This window comes from Callithrix jacchus, chromosome X (genome assembly GCF_049354715.1).
Source record: "Callithrix jacchus isolate 240 chromosome X, calJac240_pri, whole genome shotgun sequence".
Classification (NCBI taxonomy): domain Eukaryota; kingdom Metazoa; phylum Chordata; class Mammalia; order Primates; family Cebidae; genus Callithrix; species Callithrix jacchus.
In genome coordinates this window covers 2,522,151-2,539,790 of record NC_133524.1, presented here as the reverse complement: position 1 = coordinate 2,539,790, position 17,640 = coordinate 2,522,151, and the positions used below count along the sequence as shown (strand labels likewise).

Genomic DNA, 17,640 nt, shown 5'->3' with positions numbered 1-17,640 from the left:
CATCTATACACACACGTATATATACACACATCTATACACACACGTATATATACACACATCTATACACACACGTATATACACACACATCTATACACACACGTATATACACACACATCTATACACACACGTATATACACACACATCTATACACACACGTATATACACACACATCTATACACACACGTATATACACACACGTATATACACACACGTATATACACACACGTATATACACACACATATATACACACGTATATACACACACATATATACACACACGTATATATACACACATCTATACACACACGTATATATACACACATCTATACACACACGTATATATACACACATCTATACACACACGTATATACACACACATCTATACACACACGTATATACACACACATCTATACACACACGTATATACACACACATCTATACACACACGTATATACACACACATCTATACACACACGTATATACACACACGTATATACACACACGTATATACACACACGTATATACACACACGTATATACACACACGTATATACACACGTATATACACACACGTATATACACACGTATATACACACACGTATATACACACGTATATACACACACGTATATACACACATGTATATACACACACGTATATACACACATGTATATACACACATATATACACACATGTATATACACACATATATACACACACGTATATATACACACATATATACACACACGTATATATACACACATATATACACACACGTATATATACACACATCTATACACACACGTATATATACACACATCTATACACACACATCTATACACACACGTATATACACACACATCTATACACACACGTATATACACACACATCTATACACACACGTATATACACACACATCTATACACACACGTATATACACACACATCTATACACACACGTATATACACACACATCTATACACACACGTATATACACACGTATATACACACACGTATATACACACGTATATACACACACGTATATATACACACGTATATACACACACATATATACACACGTATATACACACACATATATACACACGTATATATACACACATATATACACACATGTATATATACACACATATATACACACATGTATATATACACACATATATACACACATGTATATATACACACATATATACACACATGTATATATACACACATCTATACACACACGTATATATACACACATATATACACACACGTATATATACACACATATATACACACATGTATATATACACACATATATACACACATGTATATGTGTGTATATACACATATATAAGCATACACACATAAATTGTCAATCGTGTCTTAGTCTTCACGTGGAATTTTTTTTTTATGTTTTAATCCTTTATTAGAAACCATGCAAACTTTGATACAAAAAAAATACAAGTGCAATAAGAATCTTTGTGTCAATACAGTTCCTGGGATTTCTCCTCTTTGCAGCCATCCCAAGGCCTAGTTGGGACGCCCTCTGCGGGCCTGGCCTCTCCTCCCTCCCCTCTCCAGTCAGGGCATTAAGGGAAGCAGATGGCCTTAGTCTCATGCCTTTTATTTTTACATTTCCAGACCTGCTTTCCCACTATCTGCATGAGGCTCCCCTGGACATGAGGGCGCCGGCCTGAACGAATTCCATCTCCCGGGGCCTTTCCTGTTCTCTAGCCCTGGCTTTGTATCTGAGGGCTGACCACCAGATCCAGGGAGTGGGACCGAGATGCCAAAACCAGCCTCGTGGTTAGAAAAGAAAAGCAGCACACACACAAAATGGCAAAACAACCAACCAGTCACCGCTCTAAGAGCCCCTCATGTGCCTGACGCGGTCACCAGCCACAGCCTCTTCACTCCTCTTCCTGCCATGCCACCTCCAGGGCCCTAACTGCCCACATCCTCCAGTGGGGGCAGCATAAGGATCTCCCTGCCCTGTTCCCTCTAACACTTACTGAGGATTTTCATGTAGACATGGCTTCAACCTGCAGAACTATTTTGCCAGTTTTTAGGTTATTAGAAAAAAAAAAAGGACAAAACAAGAAAAAATGTGACAGCAGCTAGGCGGGTATGTTAAGCATGGGGACAGCACTGGCCCCTAACTTGGGGCAGGGCAGCAAAAAGCGCCTGATGCCACCTGTCGCGGGGGCGCCTTTGTGAGGCCAAAGGGAGAGGCAGTCCTGTCCTGGGTCAGCGTCCTGTCACCACTTGGAATTCACCTCCACTCTTCCCTCCAGGTGGATCCAGGGAGAGAGGGCGTGTTTCTTTTGGGTTTGGACCAAAAGAACCAAAGACGAGGGCAGAATCTGGTTCTCCCCTCCTAGATCCCAACTTAGCCTCAGCCACTCCAATCCCCTCCCAACCTCTCCACGGAGTAGTGGCGCAGTGATGGGTCAGGACCAAAGCAGGAAGCTGGGCCCAGCCAGGAGTGAGAGGTGTGGGTGGGGCTGCTGCTGCCCCAGGGCGAGAAGCAAGAGGGAAGGCGAGCCTAGCGGGCTGCGGCGCCTAAGCGCTCACTGGTCTAGTGGACAGCCTGAGAAAGGGGGCCAAGGACCCGAGAGCCTGAGTTGGGGCCACCAGGGAAGTGTAGGGGGCGGGAGACAATGTCGGTGCCGTGGTCGGTGCGGGCCCTGGCGTTTGCCCGGAACACAGCCTGTAGGTCTCAATCTGCAGTGACAAGGGAGGAGGGAAGGGAGAGGGGAACGAGGGAGACAAGAGGGGAATGGGGGAGACGGAACACAAAACCAAAATGTCATCATTAGATGCTTGTCTCCTGGATCTGGCTGTCCAAGGTCTGGGCCTCCCTTTGGTCACCACCCCCTAACAGGTTGGGGTGGCCACTGGGGCCACTGGCTGAAGTGGGGGCGCCAGTTTCAGGTGCTGCCCCAGAGTTGGCCGGCTCCTCCCCAGTGGGGGGGCCCAGACACAGAGGAGCCTCGCTGCCACCGCACTCAGTCTTCACAGCACCTCCGGCAGGTAGGTGGCCCACATTATTGAGGGATCACCTTGGCCTGGGCCTTCTCCTTGAAGTTCAATTTCTGACTTTCAATCTTGACATCTCCTCCACCAGGCTTGTGCTTTATGTTAGCCTTAGACCACACTTGGAGGAGACCTTAGAGATGTCCACTTTCTTGTTCAGAATCTGAACATTACCACCTCCAGGGACATGCTTAATATTGTCCTTGGAACCACACTTGGACTGAATATGGCTGTAGCTCACTTTTTTGGAGACCATCTGGACTTTCCCCGCAGGTGGTTTCTGCGCACTTGCAATTGGGCCGGCTGTTTTAGTGACTGCATTAGATTCAGGCTTTCCAGTTGTAGCAGCTGCCTCTGTTTTTTTCTCTACTTTGGCCCGGCCTCCTCCAGGCTGATGCTTGATGTTTTCCGTGGAGCCAGCCTTGGAGCGGACATTCTTCAGATCAGGAGCAGAAGCATTGGTGGCCAGGCGGCTGAGTCTCAGGGTGGTGGAGCTGGGCTTGGTCGAGGTGAGCTTCTTGTCTATGGAAGGAGTTGTGGAGGGCCGAGATGGCATAGGTGTGGGCTTTACTCGGGTGGGAGCCACCCCTGCAGCAGGGGCTGTCCCACCAAGAGTGGTGGTTTTCTTCATGGAACTGGTGGAGGTGCTCTTGGGGCGACTCAAGTCAGCTGGAACAGACTTTGCAGTCATCTTCTTGACTTCTGCAGGTTTTCCCTCAGTCTTAATGGTAGTGGGCTTCTTGGGTAGGAGCATGGAGGGGCTCCTACTGCTTGGCCCAGTTAAGGCAACAGCGGTAGCTGTTGTGGCTTTTGGAACAGTTTGAGTGCTCTTGGCTCCAGATCTGGAGGCTGGGGCAGAAGCTGGCTGGGATGGTGAGGCCAACTTCTCAGGAGCCTTTGCTTCTGCAATGGGCTTTGTTTTTTTTTTTTTTTTGAGACAGAGTCTCACTCGGTCACCCAGTCTGGAGTGCAATGGTGTGATCTCAGCTGACTGTAACCTCTGCCTCCAGAGTTCAAGCAATTCTCCTGCCTCAGCTTTCTGCACAGCTAGGACTACAGGTGCCTGCCACCACGCTAGGCTAATTTTTGTATTTTTAGTACTGACAGGGCTTCGCCAGGTTGGCCAGGCTGGTCTTACACTCCTGACCTCAGGTGATCCGCCCACCTCAGCCTCCCAAGGTGCTGGAATTACAGGCATGAGCCACAGCATCCAGCCTGAATTTTTTTTATTGTTCTGCAAATTGAACAACTGTTGATATTTTAAAATAAAACATGCGTTTGCTATTATATTTAATCTGTATTTGTTTAATGCTTTCTGTGTTTCAGGCAGTGTCCTGGATAGATCTGGGGATTTGGGGGTTAGAGAAAGCACAGTTCATTCCTGAAACTAACATTTAGATACCCATAGCTGACAGAGAAGCAAATAAGGTCAAGCATTAATAAGATGATGAATAAAATTCATCAAAACAGTGGGTAAGAAACATTTATTTATGTATTACTCATTACTCATCTCCTTGATAGAGAAAAAGAAAGACCAAGAAAACTTGAAAACCAACCTATTTGGTCATCAGGGAAATGCACATCGAAACCACAATGAGATAGCCTATTTTACACACTAGGATGGCTTTAATGACAAAGATGGACAGTGACAACTGTGGGCTCAGATGTGCAGAAACTGGAACTCTCTCGTATTGTTTGTGAGATGGTGCAATGGTGCAGCTGCTTTGAAAAGCAGCCTGGTGGATCCTTCAGTGGTTAAACAGAGTTTTCATACGACCCAGCCGTTCCCCTCCTGGGTATTTACCCAAAAAATTGAAGACAGGTACTCCGACAAGTACATACATAGACATCCTAACTGTACACTAAGTGCTAAACATTATTTATGGTAGCTGCACAGTGGAAAGAACTCAGTGCCCATCAACAGGTGCAGATAAACAAAATGTGGACTACTCATACAATGGAATGTCATTCAGCCATCAAAAGGAATGGAATTCTGATGCATAGTACATCAACGGACCTCAAAAATATGATGCTGAGTGAAAGAAGCCAGGCACAAAACTGCATGCTGTGGGATACCATTTCTTTGAAGTGCCCCTAATAGTTAAATCCATGGGATAGGAAGTAGATTTGTGAGTGACTTCCTAGGGCTTAGGCAAATGGCAGAATAGGGGCTGATGAAACAGGAAGTGTTACAATGTTCCTATGAAACAAAGAAGACTACTATTATCCACGTGAACCAGAAAGTGTTGCAATATCTCTATGAACCATGAAGTGCTACCATTATCAGGATGAACCAACAAGTATTGCAATGTCCTTATGAACTAGGAAGTGATACAATTATCCACATGAACCAGGAAGTGTTGCACTGTCACTATGAACCAGTAAGTGTCGCAATTCCCCTATGTGCCAGGAAGTGCTACAATTATCCCTATGAACCAAAAAGTGTGACAATCTCCCTGAAAACCAAAAAGTTCTACAATTATCCAAAGGAACCAGGAAGTGTTGCAATGTCCCTGTGAACAAGGAAGTGCTATAATTATCCATGTGAACCAGGAAGTGCTACCATTATCCATATGAACCAGGAAGTATTACAATGTCCCTATGAAACACGAAGTGCTACAATTACCCACAGGAACCAGAGGGTTGCAAATGTCTTTATGAACCAGAAAGTGTGACAATATCCCTGCAAACCAGGAAGTCTACAATTATCTTAATGAACTAGGAATTGTTGCAATGTCCCTGTGAACCAGGAAGTACTACCATTATCTGTATGAACCAGGAAGTACTACAATGTCCCTAAGAATCAGGAAGTATTACAGTATCCATAAGAAACAGGAAGTGTTACAATATTTCCTATGAACCAAAAAGTATTGCCATGTCCCTGCAAAGCAGGAAGTGCTACAATTATCTGTATGAACCGGAAGTGTTGCAATGTCCCTGGGAACCACGAAGTGCTACTATTATCCACATGAACCAGGTAGTGCTACAATTATCTGTATGAACCAGGAAGTATTACAATGTCCCTAGGAAACAGGAAGTGTTACAATTACCCCCAGGAACCAGAGGGTTACAAATGTCTTTATGAACCAGAAAGTTCTACAATTATCGATATGAACTAGAAAGTGTGACAATATCCCTGTGAACCAGGAAGTTCTACAATTATCTGAATGAACTAGGAATTGTTGCAATGTCCCTGTGAACCATAAAGTAGTACCGTTATCTGTATGAACCAGGAAGTACTACCGTTATCTGTATGAACCAAGAAGTATTACCATGTCCATATGAACCAGGAAGTACAAGAAGTATCTGTATGAACCATGAAGTACTACAATGTCCCTATGAACCAGGAAGTACTATCATTATCTGTATGAACCAGGAAGTACTACCATTATCCGTATGAACCAGGAGGTACTACCGTTATCCATATGAACCAGGAAGTACTGAAATGTCCATATGAACCAGGAAGTACTACAATGTCCCTCTGAACCAGGAAGTATTACAATGTCCGTATGAACCAGGAAGTACTACCATTATTTGTATGAACCAGGAAGTACTACAATGTCTCTATGAACCAGGAAGTATTACAGTATCCGTAAGAAACAGGAAGTGTTACAATATTCCCTATGAACCAAAAAGTATTGCCATGTCCCTGCAAAGCAGGAAGTGCTACAATTATCTGTATGAACCAGAAGTGATGCAATGTCCCTGGGAACCACGAAGGGCTACTATTATCCACATGAACGAGGAAGTGCTACAGTTATCTGTATGAACCGAAGTACTACAATGTCCCTATAAAACAGGAAGTGTCACAATTACCCCCAGGAACCAGAGGGTTGCAAATGTCTTTATGAACCAGGAAGTTCTACAATTATCGACATGAACCAGAAAGTGTGACAATATCCCTGCAAACCAGGAAGTTCTACAATTATCTGAATGAACTAGAAATTGTTGCAATGTCCCTGTGAACCAGGAAGTACTACCATTATCCATATGAACCAGGAAGTACTGAAATGTCCCTCTGAACCAAGAAGTATTACCATGTCCAGATGAACCAGGAAGTGCAACAAGTATCCATATGAACCAGGAAGTACTACAATGTCCCTCTGAACCAGGAAGTATTACAATGTCCATATGAACCAGGAAGTACTACCATTATCTGTATGAACCAGGAAGTACCACAATGTCTCTACAAACCAGGAAGTACTACCATATCCTTATGAAACAGGAAGTGCTACAATTACTGCTATGAATCAGAGGGTTGCAAATATCTTTATGAACCAGGAAGTTCTATAATTATCCATATGAACCGGAAAATATGACAATGTCCCTGCAAACGAAAAAGTCCTATAATTATCCGAATGAACCAGGAGGTGTTGCAATGTCCCTGTGAACCAGGAAGTGCTACTATTATACGTATGACCAGGAAGTACTACAATGTCCCCCATGGGAGGCCAAGGCAGGCAGATCACAAAGTCAGGAGTTCAAGACCAGCCTGACCAACATCGAGAAACCCCGTCTCTATTAAAAATACAAAATTTGCTAGACGTGTGGGTGCATGCCTGTAATCCCAGCTACTCAGGAGGCTGAGGCAGGAGAATTACTTGAACCCAGGAGCTGGAGGTTGCAGTGAACTGAGATGGCACCACTGCACTCCAGCCTGGGCAACAAGAGTGAAACTCGGTCTCAAAGAAAAAAGCAAAAGTTGAACAATAACAAAAATAAACAATACTTATACTTCCTATGTTCCCACTGTCCAAACTCAATCTGCTTACCATGCCAAAGAGATGTCTCAGAAATGATAAGAATTCGATGACAATAACCAGGTCAGCAACACAGGAGACTTTGAAAAGTTACTCACTGTTTTCTCCACCAGGAAAGTCAAAGTCAGCCCCTAAGGGAGGGAAATGAGCTGTTAATAGCAAAGCTCTGAGAAATCAGGAAGCAATTACCCAAAACAGGTGGAGAAAACCCCACGGCCCCACATTCCTAAATACCCCAGAAAAAGTGAATTCCTAGTTTCACATCACTCTTCCCTCAGGTGACAACTGTAAAAGATGAACATGGTGGGGGGGTAAGAGAGACAGAGAAAGAGAGAGGGACAGAGAGAGGAGAGAGATAGAGACAGGAGAGAGAGAGAGGAGACTGAGAAGGAGAGAAAGGAGAGAAAGAGGGGAGATAGAAAGAGAGGACAGAGAGGGAAGGGGGGTACAGAGAACAGAGAGCGAGGACAGAGACAGGAAAAAAATAATTTACAAATCAATGGTGCACCAGTCTCAGGCTGGAATGCCAGCTCTACCTGCTGGCAAGTGTCTCCTGCCGACCCCTCACCCACCATCCTCTCCTCCTGTGTCCCCAGCAGCTATTATGAGGGAGACCCTAAGAGGTGCAGACAGATGACTGTGAGCAGATTTGGGCTAGAGGGTGTCTAAGACGTGGCTTTCCCAGCCCACATGTGCCCCACACACTGACCTGACGATTCACCACGATGTCACAGGTGCCTTCTGGTTTCGAGCTTTTCAAATTCCAGCTACATTTGACGCACTTTTCAATTGGGTAGGCCGAACAAGGAGGCTTCAGTGAAAGAAATCTGAGGGGCTCCATAGAAACCAGCACTCCTGCAAACCGTCTCTCCTGATGCAAGCATGGCGGTGCCTTTCATGCTGTCTGCCTGTTTCGATGCCTCTCTTCTCCAGGAACCGGAATGCTTCGGCCTCCAGAACTCCCTTGCACATACTTACCTGACCCCAAGCACACAGTAGGTGCAAAGGAGGGAAGGAATGCGTGAAGGATGAAGAAATGCATTAGAAGAGAGATGAGGAAAAACCCTTTCATCAGGTGCCTTGGGAGCAAATGCAGCTGATCAAACCCTACAGAGACATGCCGTCCGCAGTGGCGGCCTGCCGGCAAGAAGGAAAAACACTTAGGAAGAAAAGAGAAAACACCCAGTAGTGGGATTGCTGGGTCAAATGGGAGTTCTACTATCAGTTCTTTTTCTTTAACAGAGTCTTGCTCTGTTGCCAGGCTGCAGTGCAGTGGTGCGATCTAGGCTCACTGCAACCTCCACCTCTCGGATTCAAACGATTCTCCTGCCTCCACCTTCTGAGTAGCTGGGATTACAGGCAGGCACCACCACACCCATCTAATTTTTGTACTTTTAGTGGAGACAAGGTTTCACCATGTTGGCCAGGCTGGTCTCGATCTCCTGGCCTCAAGTGATCCACCTGCTTTGGCCTCCTAATGTGCTGGGATTACAGGCATGAGTCACAGCATCTGGCCTGATCAAAACCATATTTAACAAAGAGGAGACCACTCCCTTCCTGAGGGCATTAAATGAGGCCTTTGTGAGAAGGGGACAGTGTAGGTTAGCACCAGGAGCAGAAAGGGTGTGTTTTAGTCTATTTTCTGTTGCTAATACAGAATACCACACACTGAGTCACTTATTAAAAACAGAGGTTGAAGGCCGGGTGCGGTGGCTCACACTTGTAAGCCTAGCACTTTGGGGGGCCGAGGTGGGAGGATCACCTGAGGTAACGAGTTCAAGACCAGCCTGGCCCTCATGGTGAAACTCTGTCTTTAGATTTAAAAATTAAAAAAAAAAAATTGAGGTTGATGGCTGGGTGTGGTGGCTCACGCTTGTAATCCCAGCACTTTGGTAGGCCAAGGTGGGTGGATCACAAGGTCACGAGTTCAAGACCAGCCTAGACAAAATGGTGAAACCCCATCTCTACTATAAACACACACAAAAATTAACCTGGCATGGTGGTAAGCACCTGTAATTCCAGCTACTCAGGAGGCTGAGGCAGAGAATTGCTTGAACCCAGGAGGAGGAGGTTGCAGTGAGCCAAGATCACACCACTGAACTCCAGCATGGGCAACAGGGCCAGATTCTGTCTCTAAATAAATAAATAAAAATTGAAAGAGGGTACTTTTACCTTGCAGTTGTGGTGGCTGGGAAGCCCAAGATGCCCAGCTGATCTGGTGAGGGCCTCAGTGTAGTTCATATCATGGAGAGAAAGTGCAAGACAAGAGAAGGTACATGCCCAAGAGAAATGAGGAGGCCACACTCCCACAGTAGCTAACCCCTTCCTGAAGGAGGCATGAATTCCACTTAACAACCTCATGACTTCCCAGCACTTTGGGAGGCCGACAGCGTCGGATCACAAGGTCAAGAGTTTGAGACCAGCCTGACCAACATGATGAAACCACGTCTCTACTAAAAAATACAAAAAATAGCCAGGCATGGTGGTGAGCACCTGTAATCCCAGCTAGTCTGGAGGCTGAGGCAGGAGAATCACTTGAACCTAGTGGGCAGAGGGTGCAGTGAGCCAGGATCATGTAACTACACTCCAGCCTGGGAGACAGAGCATGACTGTCTTAAAAAAATGAAAGAAAAAGAAACTGTGGATATATATATGAAAGAATACTACTCAGCCATGAAAAGGAATGAATTAATGGCATTCTCAGCAACCTGGATGGGATTGGAGACTATTATGCTAAGAGAAGTAAATAGAAATGAAAAAACCAAACATCGTGTGTTCCCACTCACAAGTGGGAGCTAAGCTATGAGGATACGAAGACATAAGGATGACACAATGGACTTGGGGAATGGCAGGGAGAGGGTGGGAGTGGCTGAGGGATGAAAGACTACAAGCAGGGTGCAGTGTATACTTCTAAGGTGATGGGTGCACCAAAATCTCACAAATCATCACCAACGAGCTCGCTCCTTCAACCAGACACCACCTGTTCCCAATAACCTATGGAAATAAAAAAAATCATAATTAAAAAATATAAAAATATTTGGGAGGCTGAGGCAGGTTGATCCCTTGAGTCAGACATTCCAGGCCAGCCTGGCCAACCTGGCAAATCCCTGTCTCTACAAAAATCCAAAAATTCGCTGCATGCTGTGGCGGGAGCCTGTAATCACAGCTACTCAGGAGGCTGAGGCAGGAGGATGGCTTGAACCTGGGAAGTGGAGGCTGCACTGAGCTGAGATCACACCACTGCATTCCAGCCTGAGGGACAGGGTACTTGTATTATATAATTATATATAAATGTTATATAAGTATATAATATAATTATTATAAAATAATATCATATATAATCATAATATAATATTACATATAATCATTATAATATAATATTATGTATATACTTACCTAATGTAGACTATGGGGATGCATGCAGCAAACCACCATGGCATATATAGACCTGTGAAACAATCCTGCACAATCTGCCTGTGTACCCCAGAACCTAAAGTATAATAATGAATAAAGACAATCTTTTTAAAGAAGGAGAATTCCGCTGCACGGCTCTCTCTCTTTGCCTGCTGCCACCCATGTAAGATGTGATTTGCTCCTTCCTGCCTTCTGCCATGATTCTGAGGCCTCCCCAGGCATGTGGAACTGTGAGTCTGTTAAATCTCTCTTTCCTCTGTAATTCGCCCCGTTTGGATATGTTTCTATCAGCAGTGTGAAAACAGACTAATACGAATGGTCTTCGGTTCACCCTTTGAGGAAACATCAGACTTTCCCATCTCTGTATCTTTCAAGTTTCAGTCTAAACAGATCTAACTCTGACTCTTAGACTCCCGCCCCGGGAAATGCGATCTCGGCTGTTATGGTGGTTCTGACTCTTCCCTAGAGTCTCCTAAGAATTTGGGTTACGCTCCATTTTCAGGCAGTCTGAAAATTGGTCCGTCATGGTCTCTGCTCTGAAAACCTTCATTCTCACCCCCATCTCCTGCCCCAGCTTCCAGCATCCCCTCCCTTAAAATTCTGGGGATGAAGGCATCTGTGCTGAGGCTGGGAAACCAGTAGCCTGGAGAGCAGCGTCCCTGGGCAGGTGCAGGGGAACCAGCTGGCCATGCACCAAAATGCCTGCCACCCATCCCTGGTATTGTGCTGTCTGTGCTGAGAGCTGGTGGTCTGCTCGGGGTTTCCTGGATACCTCACTGGACAAATGGATAACTGGGAAATAATTATTTAATTGTTAAGCCACAGACATTTCAGGATTATATTTTATATATATATATATATATATATGGTCACACACACAGCCAGTCAGTTCTCATTATGTAATACAGTTGATGGCTTCAATCAATCCCCTCTGCTGGGATGCTGGTTCTCTTCTTGGCTGGTGGAAAAAGAATTTCCATCAGTCTCTCTTTCTTTCTGTGTGTGTGTGGGGTCTCTATCCCTTTCTCTCTCTCTCTCTCTCTCTCTCTCTCTCTCTCTCTCTCTCTCTCTCTGTCTGTCTCTTTATCGCTCTCTGCATTCCTTTCCTTTGTGTCCCCATCTCCCCCTTCCTGACTCTTCTCTCCCCTCCCTACTCTTCTAAGGTAAAATATCACCTTGCAGCTGGTAACGCACTGTGTTAGCACTTTGGGAGACTAATGCAGAAGGATTCCTTGAGTCCAAGAGTTCAAGACCACCCTGGATAACATAGTGATACCTTGTCTCTATAGAACAAACAAATGAAAATATTAGCTGGGTGTGGTGGCATAGGCCTGTGATTTGAGCCGATCTGGAGGCTGAGGTGGGAGGAGGGTTTGAACCCAGGAAGTCAAGGCTGCAGTGAGCTATAATATTACTATTTCATTCTAGCCTGGGTGACAGGGCAAGACCCACCATCTCAAAAAAAAAAAATGTTCTAAAGGGCTGGGCAGGGTGGCTCACCCCTGTAATCCCAACACTTTGGGACGCCGAGGTGGGGCAGATGATGAGGTCAGGAGTTCGAGACCAGCCTGACCAGCATGGTGAAACCCCATCTCTACTAAAAATACAAAAAATTAGCAGGCATGGTGGTGTGCACCTATAGTCCCACCTACCTGGGAGGCTGAGGCAGAAGAATCGCTTGAACCTGGGAGGTGGAGGTTGTAGTGAGCCAAAATTGAGCCACTGCACTCCAGCCTGGGCGACAGAGCAAGATTCCTTCTGAAAAAAAAAGATACTTAAATATAAAAGTTTGAATGCTGAAAAGTCTCCCACAGCAAGCCAGCTTGAAAACTCTAAAATCCATCTGAACACAGTAAGAGCATTTTGGGGGAGGGGTACTCTACTCAGTGAAAACTATGACAAGTGGCCATGGTGGATAGCTCTTGGAATTCACGTGGGGTGGTTGGCAAACTATTATGGAAAATATTTAGAGAACAATTATCTTCACCATGTTAATTATCCACAAGTGTGTTGACTTAGAACTCTGTATGAATAAAAGTCTGGATGCACAGAGGGTCTTGGTGGATGGGCTGCATTTCGCCTCTCAAAGCCCCAAGGCCAGCCCCAGCCCACTTGATTCCTGAATGATGTGAGTGCATTTGTTGGTCTGTCACTGACTCGGGGTCTGCAGGGCGGACTTCTCCAGGTGGTAACCGACGTCTCACATAACGTCCATGTACAGGGACCCAGGAGCACACACACTTTTTTGTTCTTTGAGATGGCGTTTCGCTCTTGTTGCCTAGTCTAGAGTGCAACAGCATGATCTCGGCTCTCTGCAACCTGAGCCTCTCGGGTTCAAGCGATTCTCCTGCCTCAGCCTCCCAATTAGGTGGGATTACAGGTGCCCGAAACCACTCGGTTTTTGCGTTTTTAGCAGAGACGGGGTTTCACCATGTTGGCCAGGCTGGTCTCGAACTCGTGACCTCAGGTGATTTGCCAGCCTCGGCCTCCCAAAGTGCTGGGATTACAGGCGTGAGCCATCGCACCAGACCCAATTTTTGTATTTTTAGTAGAGACTGAGTTTCACCATATAAGCCAGGCTGGTCCCGAACCCATGACCTCAGGTGATCCGCCCGACTCAGCCTCCCAAAGTGCTCAGATGACAGGTATGCGACTTTTATTGGGTGTTTGCAGCCAGCCACGCTGAAAACTTCAGAGGCGGGTAGCATATTGCCTTCATAGCCGGTAGGTGGCGCAGTCAGACAAGCCTTAACTAAATCAAAGCTCCCTCTCTCCATCAGTAGCTTCACCCAGAGGATAACCCCAAGCCTGAGAATTTTGTCAGGTCTGCACACACACACACAGGTTCCCCCACTGTTCAGGGACACTAAGACATAGTCTTCCAAAACAGCCAGTCAAAAACTCTGTGAGGCAGGAAAAAAAATTAAAGGATGATTACAGAATAAATATTTACATTTCTGCATGCAGCACTGTGAAGCACTTTGGGATAATGAGGGCGTGGACACTGCGAACGAGCATCAACATCTGGAGTTACACTTGAGAAATTAAGATTCGTGTTAAAGAAAGAGGACATCACAAACCGCGTTTATGTCTGACCCAAATACATATACATACGTATATGATACACATACATAGATATACATATACACATATATACACACATAAACACACATGCATATACATACATATGCACACACACATACATATACATGCATATGTGCATGCATACATACACACACATATATAGATACACACATATACACATACACATATATACACACATATACATGCATATATGCACTTACATGCATACATATATGCACACCCATACATATACATTCATATATACACACATACATATACACACTACGCATACACATATACACATGCATATACATACACACACTTACATGCATACACGCATGCACACACATACACATACAGATACATACATATACACACATACAGATACATATACACATTCATATATACATATATACACACATATACATACACACATTTGCATACATATATACACACATATACATACACATATACACATACATACACACATGCATATACACATATGCATACATAGACACATATATACACACATATATACATATATATATACTTGAGACAGAGTCTCTGCCTGTCCCCCAGGCTGGAGTGTTGTGGTGCAATCACGGCTCACTGCAACCTCCACCCCCTGGGTTCTAGCGATTCTCCTGCCTCAGCCTCCCAAGTAGCTGGGATTATAGGCCCCCGCCACCATGCCCAGCTGATTTTTGTATTTTTAGTAGAGACAGAGTTTCACCATGTTGGCCAGGCTGGTCTGGAACCCCTGGCCTCAGGTGATCCACCTGACTTGGCCCCGAAAAGTGCTGGAATTACAGGCGTGAGCTGCCGCGCTGGGCCAGTATCTTTATACCCTTCTAGAAACAGAACATGTTCCTTCCTCTATTGACACTAAATTATGCCAACACTTCTCCCTCAGGTAATGCACAGGTTTAATTCACATGGGTGATTTGACCTTCCAGGCACCACTGTTTCATCTGTAAAGGGGACATAGTCATACCTAGCTGAGAGACAGTGGCTCTGTGTAAAACATTCTAACACTTAGGAAACACCAGGAAAGGGTCGGTGACCAACCCACACGGCCTATTTTTTATTTTGGTTTTTCCCAAACATCCCCCCTGGCCCCAGTGAGACCTCATGGTGTCTCGCGCTTGCTTACCTGATCTTATAATCGCTCTGATGGTCAGGAAGGCTGACCACATGGGAATTCTTAAATCAAGGCACATGATTGTTACAAGAATAGACGCTAAGATGGGCGGATTGCGAGGTCAGGAGTTTGAGACCAGCCTGCCAACATGGTGAAACCCTGTCTCTATTAAAAATACAAAAATCAGCTGGGCATGGTGGTGAATGCCTGTAATTCTAGCTACTGGGGAGACTGTCAGAAGAATCACTTGAACCCAGGAGGCAGAGGTTTCGGTGAGCCAAGATCACGCCACTGAACTCCAGCCTGGGAGACACAGTGAGACTCCATCTCAAAAAAAAAGAAAAATTGTTGTCAAATGTCCAGTTGATAAAACCATGGGATCTTCTTGGTATGTCTGTCTTTTCAGAAGTCATGGTGTTGAGATGGAGGGACGTTTTGTGAGTTTTTAAATTTTGAGACAATCTTGCTCTGTCACCCAAGCTGGAGTGCAATGGCGCAATCTCGGCTCACTGCAACCTCCGCCTCCCAGGTTCAAGCCATTCTCCTGCCTCAGCCTCCCCAGTAGCTGGGACTACAGGCGGTGCCCACCACCACGCCTGGTTAATTTTTGCATTTTTAGTAGAGACGTGGTTTTGCTGTATTGGCCAGGCTGGTCTTAAACTCCTGACCTTGTCATCCACCCACGTCAGCCTCCCAAAGTACTGGGATTACAGGTGTGAGCCACCAAGAGTTACGTTTGTCTGAACTTTCCTTCTCCAACTCAGCATTTTTATACAAGCTGTCCCAGGGCGAATACGTGACAATAATCTGCCTCTGCTCCCCCAAACCCCCCACCCCCAGGATATTCTCTGCTTTTCAGTATGTTGGATGGCCATCCTGAATAATGATTATAGAAAGTAACGCAAACTAGCTGGGCGTGGTGGCTCACACCTGTAATCCTGGCACTTTGGGAGGCCGAGGAGAGTGGATCACCCAAGGTCAGGAGTTCAAGACCAGCCTGGTCAACGTGTCAAAACCCCGTCTCTACTAAAAATACAAAAATTAGCTGAGCGTGGTGGTGGGTGCTGGTAATCCCAGCTACTTGGGAGGCTGAAGCCAGAGGATCACTTGAACCCAGGGGGTGGAGGTTTCAGTGAGCCAAGACTATGCCACTGCATTCCAGCCTGGGTAAAAGAGGGAAGCCCCGTCTCAAAAAACAAATGAACAGACAAACAAAAAATGAGAAAACAATGTAAACTCTCATGGACTTAGAGATGTCACCCCATTGTCATGATTCGGACACGGATCATCTGTTTCTATCAGGCAGCCGCTCTGAGGGAAGGAAGGGTTCCTATCTACAGAAAGGGCAAAGGTACAAAACACAGACTGAAGTTGGTTGTCAACACCTCACAATTAAGGATCATTTCTCATGTTAATTGAGAAGCCACAGATCTGCCTGAACCCATAACAAATCCCATACTGTGCACAAAGCTGCCTGAGAAATAAAATGTCATTATTACAGATAACGTATTAAAAAATTCAAATCCAGACAATAAACTCAACCAGCACTCAGCATTTTCCAGCTTCCAAATGCCGCATAAAGAGGTTCGTCACCGGGCCTGGTGGCTCATGTCACTAATTCCAATATTCGGGGAGGGCAACGCAGGAGAATCACTTGAACCCGGGAGATCCAGATCAGCGCTGCAAACGCAGCAAGACCCCATCTCTACAAAAAAATTCAAAAAATAGCCAGGCATAGTGCTGCACACCTGTAGTGCCAGCTACCTGGGAGGCTGAGGTCAGAGCATGGCTTGATCCTGTGAGGTCAAGTCTGCCAGAAAGCATGACGGTGACACACTCCAGCGCAGGTGACACAGTGAGACCCCATCTCAAAACACAGACAAGCAACGTGTGTGACAGTAATTCAACTTTTTCCAAGTGAAAAGGTCTTTCACTCCCAAGACACGGAGGCAGGAAGGAATCTGAACTTATCTGAGCTGTCAGTTTAAAGAGCCCGCTACATCAAAAAGCCAGCTACTGCCCTTAATGAGAAACCGCTGCTTGACAAAGAAACTAAATTTGATTCAACTTAATTTCAATGTTTTTAAACGTTGCGGAGCACGGTGGCTCAGGCCTGTCATCCCAGCACTTTGAGAGGTCGAGGCGGATAGATCACCTGAGGTCAGCAGTTCGAGACCAGCCTGGCCGATATGGTGAACTCCTTCTC

The 17,640-nt window shown here is 45.4% G+C and overlaps 1 pseudogene across 1 annotated transcript; it reads right to left on the bottom strand.

Annotated features, from left to right (window-relative positions):
* Positions 1 to 1,395: 1,395 nt before the first annotated feature.
* LOC100895925 (microtubule-associated protein 4 pseudogene) lies at positions 1,396 to 12,289 on the bottom strand (annotated as a pseudogene). Its single transcript, XR_013531405.1, has one exon. The product of XR_013531405.1 is annotated as a microtubule-associated protein 4 pseudogene (transcript).
* Between the last annotated feature and the right edge of the window lie 5,351 nt (positions 12,290 to 17,640).